Source organism: Oreochromis aureus, linkage group 7 (genome assembly GCF_013358895.1).
Source record: "Oreochromis aureus strain Israel breed Guangdong linkage group 7, ZZ_aureus, whole genome shotgun sequence".
NCBI classification, from domain to species: domain Eukaryota; kingdom Metazoa; phylum Chordata; class Actinopteri; order Cichliformes; family Cichlidae; genus Oreochromis; species Oreochromis aureus.
In genome coordinates this window covers 5,330,494-5,336,350 of record NC_052948.1, presented here as the reverse complement: position 1 = coordinate 5,336,350, position 5,857 = coordinate 5,330,494, and positions in this window count along the sequence as shown.

Below are 5,857 nucleotides of genomic sequence, written 5' to 3'. Positions count from 1 at the left end.
ACACAATGCATTCCTGGGGTCCCAGATCCTCTGTATTGTTTCGCTGCATGGCTCCCGCTCCCTGATCACTTCAACAGTACGGTATAGACACAGCAGCAAATTATTCCATCACTCATAGCTGAATACAACAGATGTGCATTGCTGAAAGACACTCCTGAGGGGGCTTATTTCCATGCAGATATACCTTTACCCTATGAATGGCTGGATTAGATGAGAAGAAGAAATTCAGACCAGGAAGTTAATGGAAAGACACAATATTTTGCAAGCTTACTCATGTTCCTTTTATTTCGTTTCTTCCTATTAGAGGAAACCCAAGCAGCAACCTCAAGGGCTGACAAATGAAGCCATGGCGTATGTTAAAGACTGAACTTCCTGGAGTGACTAATTCGAATCACTGAACTCAACCTCTCAACCATGCCTGTGCCTTTGAGATGATTTTTAATTGAATTATCTGACAAATGATATGTGGCACATCCTGTTTTTGTTAGTGAATGATACATAAACCTATTATCTGACATGTTTAAAAATACTTGCAAACAAATCTAGCAGACAACAGCAATCGCATAGTTTAGCAAACAAGTCTTTCTCTTAATCTTCTTGCAGTTCTGTTTTTGGTGATTATCAAGCCCAGAGGGAAACATACAGCTTTTTCACTTTGCCAACCTTATTTGTTTTTTTTACTACTGGAGTTGAGTGTTTAATAAATGTATCAGCAATATGTAATGTCTGTTGAGGTCAATAAACATATTGCTGAGCAGTAAGAGTGAACCAAAAAAAAGAAAGATAAGCCATAAAACCAAAACAATTAGCAGCGCAGTAATTCTGTTGTGACCTCTTATGTATTACTCAAAGTCATTGGATTCTATTTAAACTTTTATTGGAAGTTTGATTTTCTTGTCTAGTCTTAGTGTTATCAGTTAATTTCTGTATGTATGACTATGGTAGTATACAGTCAAGTGCCACTTCATTATGTATACATTACAAGAACCAGTTTGGATCCCTTTTGCCTTCAGAACTGCACAGTCTTTCATAGCACAGATTTAATAAGGTGCGGTAAACATTCCTCAGTGATTCTGGTCCACACTGACACATTGCAGGATGGATTCATGCTTTTATGTAGTTTTTATCAAATTCTGGCCCTACTACCTATTCAGTTCAATTCAATATTATTTATACAGTGTCAAATCACAACAACAGTTGCCTCAAGGAGCTTTATATTTTAAGGTACACCCTACAATAATACATACAGAGTGAAAACCCAACAATTATATGACCCTGTACGAGCAAGCACTTTGGTGACAGTGGGAAGGAAAAAGAAAAAACTTTTAACAGGAAGAAACCTCCGGCAGAACCAGGCTCAGGGAGGGGCGGGGCCATCTGCTGTGACCGGTTGGGGTGAGAGAAGAAAGACAGGTTAGAAGACATGCTGTGGAAGAGAGAGAGAGATTAATAACAAGTACGATTTAATGCAGAGAGGTCTATTAACACACAGTGAGTGAAAAAGGTGACTGTGAGACGTTGTGCATTCAGAGATACTCTTTTGCATAGCTTGGTTTTTATGAGTGGGTATTTGAGTTGCTATTACCTTCTAATAAAGTCAAAGTAGTAATTTTTCTTTGGCCACTGGGATCTGTGTGGCTGCTTATTGAGTATTTTCTCTATCTCTGACTATTCTTTGTAAACCATAGAGATGGCAAAATCCCAGTAGATTAGCAGATTGTGAAATACTCTAGCAAGTACATCTGCCGCTAAGAAAAAGGTCTTACTGATTCAATTAAATCACCTTTCATCCCAGTTCTGATTCTCAGTTTGAACCTCAGCAGATTGTCTTCACCCTTACTACATGACTAAATGCACTGAGTCATGGCCATGTGATTGGCTGAATAGATGCTTGCATTAACAAGCAGTTGAACAGGTGTATTCAATGAAGTGACCTGTGAGTAGAAGGGTGTGGTTACAGATAGTATTGTTAAATGAATCATGAGATCTTTCCACTGGATAAAAACTGGAATACAAACACTTGAAAGTCTAAATGAATAGCTAATCCTGGTCAGTACTTTTGAGCTTTTAGCAAGTGGCCAGCGTAAAGCAGAATTTACAGTGAGGCCAGCTGGCTAGGGCTTGTCTTTTTCACGTGGCGCTTACTAACATAACACTGGTATCACAGGGCGATCATGAAGATTATTTGTTATTTGTAGTATTTCTAACAGTGTGTGGTCATGCTGGAATCAAATACCAGCAGCTTTGATTAAAATAAAACTAGTTACAAGTAGAGTAGCACTCCAGCGGGACTGTAAATCCTGCTAGAAAAAAAGTATTTTACATAGTGCACCTTTAATAATTTAGGCAGCTTGTCTAGTGCCTTTAAACTTTAAAACCTTAAAATTAACAAAACAGATGGGGCTTAATAACACCCTTGGTTTTATTCGCATGGGTAGTTATTATCTTCTTATATTATGTGATTCACAACCTGAACTGTTGATGGAAATTTCTGATAAAAACTCAAGCTTTGTTGAGCATAAGTCAGAATAACAATGTGGCCTCATAAAAACTGAACGCTGACTGCTGAATTTTTGTAACAACATAAATTACACAGCTATAAGTGGCTGTTTTATAACTCCCCTACAGAGAGAGGAAATGGAAAGACCAAAGCTTGAAATAAGAGGAAGTCCTGTTTTTCGAGGCTCAAGGGTCTTTCCCAAGACGCACAATGGTCTTCTCTGTTCACATGCTGCACCAAGACTGAGCACAGAGGCAACCTTTTGCCATATATGCTAGACCAACTATACACTTAAAATGCACAATGTAAACAACGGTATTTACAGAGTCAATCTGACTCAGCTGCAGAAAAAAACGGGCCTCAGCTATGAAAAAGCGTTTTTTTTGCATGAAAGTAACATAATCTCTGCTTCTTGAACTTACTGGGATTTCAATTCAAGTAAGTGTAGTTTTAAAATAAACATCCGTGTATATTTATCCATTCTTTTGGAAAACATTTTGTATAAGAATCTCTCTCTTTTACACCATGGATGGTGGTACCCCTCTATGCCAGCATCCTCATTGACTCCTTTTGTTCTCCCTAACCCTGCTTTACCTGTCATATTGACTTAGTTTAAAGGTGCTGCACAGACTTTGCATCTGACTTACTTACTGACACACCTATGTAAAGAAAAATTGCACAGGCTTTTTGTAAATCAGTTTTTATTTGAAAATGTCATTTGTGTCCTTCGCTTTAGACAGGAAGCGCCATGATGTCATCTCCTATGGATGTCATCTTTAATGAGCACAGTGTATACATATACACAGCAGTATGTTAAAAACATACACATCTTCTGAAGCAATGACTAAAACATGGCTGCAGATGTCTGGTTTTGTTCCCAAGAGGTGAACTGAGCTGTGTGTGTTCACACAACCTTAATTTGGAGTTTGACTTGTATGAGCTGTGGGAACAAGGAGTAGGTGGCGTAGGTTTACACAACCCCCGAGGAAAGATGAAGAAATTACTCCAGCAGGAGAGATGGAGCCAGATGTTAGATTTTCAGGTTTACACATGAAAGGCTGAAGTATTAAGTATGCAAGATGAAACTGATTTTGATCCAAATGATGTCGAAATATTGGAAAATGTAGTGCGGAGGTTGTGCATGTGGCATCGCAGTATGCATGAATACACGCACACACAAACACACAGTAGAGTCTTTCACAAGAACTCAGGCCACACAGTCTCTCTTTTCTTCTATCAATCATCAACGAGCAAGTATGTATGTGTGTGTAGCTCGCAAGGAGTTGTGTGTCCACTGTCTGAGCCAGAGGACAAGGAGCAGGGGCAGGGGTGAGAATGGAGATGTTTGGAGGGTGTAGAGGACATAGAGGATGGGTGGATTGTTGGGTAATGAGTCATTGGAGCCTCCTTCAAAGCCTGCTCTCCAGCACTATCACCCCCCGCCTCCAAAACCCGAGCAGGGAGGCTCACTGGAATCCAGACCCATGGATGGAAGAGCTGAGTAGGCAGGCCACATACAGCGTGCATACACACGCACGGTAGGAGTACACGCACGTACACACACACACAACACACGCACACTTCACTCCCTCTGACTAGGGTCAGGATTTTGCCACAGAGGACGTGGCCACAGTAACAAAGGCTTCTACTGTAAAAAATTTGATGGATGGATGTAAAGCCTGTGGTTTTCTGTACTTTGTGTAAGCCCAATGCAATTTATTATCTTTCCATAGCAAACTGGTGAAACAGTTTTTCATGCCATATTCCCACACGTAAACATAACTGGGTGCATGTGATTAATTTAACCCTTTTTCTTCATCCTTTTCTGGTCCTTTACAAATTCCGCAGGGAGACAAGTATTTGTTTGGAAAATCAACAACCTGCTGGCAACAAACTCCCTTGTGTCATCTTTCTATTAATGCTGAAGAGCCTGGTAGCAAGTGTAATGTCTACATAGGACTTCACATACATACAAACACACACAGCAGCTGTGACTTTGTGTCACAGCTTTCACTCTCCTGTTTATTCGATCAGGAGCAACTGGCTTGCTTGAGTGGCCACTGCTGAAAACAATGAGGCCCAGGCAGGAAGCAGAGATCGGTCAATATAGCTTTTAACGCACTGTGTAAACAGGATCAAACACACAGGCTGTGTCCCAATTAAGAGACTGCACGCTTGAAGTACGCGCACTACGCGTACTACGTACGGTGCGTACTATAAGTACGAGAAGTGCGGAAGTGAGAGGCTTGTGAAATGGGACGGTCTAGCCTTCGTTGCGCTGTTCAGGTTGCCTAGCAACCATGATACTAACCACGAGAAACGTTTCATACAGCATTGTTTGACAGAAATGAAGGAGAAAAAATGTTTTGTTGGTCATTCATTTTTGTCATGACATCACTTTGATTAGTTGAGTATCTGAGGCTGAGACCACAGGACTGTAAAACATGATAGTTGGGCTTCATTTCTGTACTGAACAGTCATTTCAAGATTAGTTAGTAAATAACAATTAGCTAATGTTGTTCATGAGACTAAAATCATCTCACTGTGGTAATGTAAATATAATATGGCCAATATTATATGTAGATTATTATGATATATATATATATGAATATTACAGGATATATTACAGCAGTGAGCTTGAACTCTGGGTCAAAGATTCAAGATGCAGTTATTTATATTTCCTATCACCTTAAATCGTCACTCAAAGACAAGTATCTCTGACAGTGTATATATAGATGTATTATACATAAGAGACAAATATTGTTCGTTTAATATGTTGGCATTACATTACATTTGGCTCAATGCTTACATATGTGTAAAAAGGAAATGTATGAGCTGTGATAACTGTTTCTGATAGAATGAAGATCAGACTGATATATTAAATATTCCTTTATTGGGTGAGAAAATCACACCGTGTCATAACTCCTTAAGTCATACAGAATAGATATCAGAGCCTTAAACAGGCTGACTTCTGCTAAATGGGTCAAACTGGGCAGAAAGTATACAAACACATAACATCCTTATAGAATATGATGTAACACTATAGATCAACTACCTTTAGAATATATATAGCATATAAACAATTACAGCAATATGATGCAACAAACACAGCAGGACTACTAATCCAAAATACTCAAAGCTTCATAGAACTGAAACAAACATTTATTTTTAGCTCCATTCTGCTGCTGATACATACTTTAGGTTTCTGAAAATTAAACTTGTTGCTGCCTTTCATAGTGTGTAACTTGAAGGCCCTGAGTACTTTCTCCCACACTGAAAACACTGGAATGATCAAATTATTTGAACATTACCTAATAAGACTGATTCAGGACAGACAATTAGTTAATTTAAACTTTC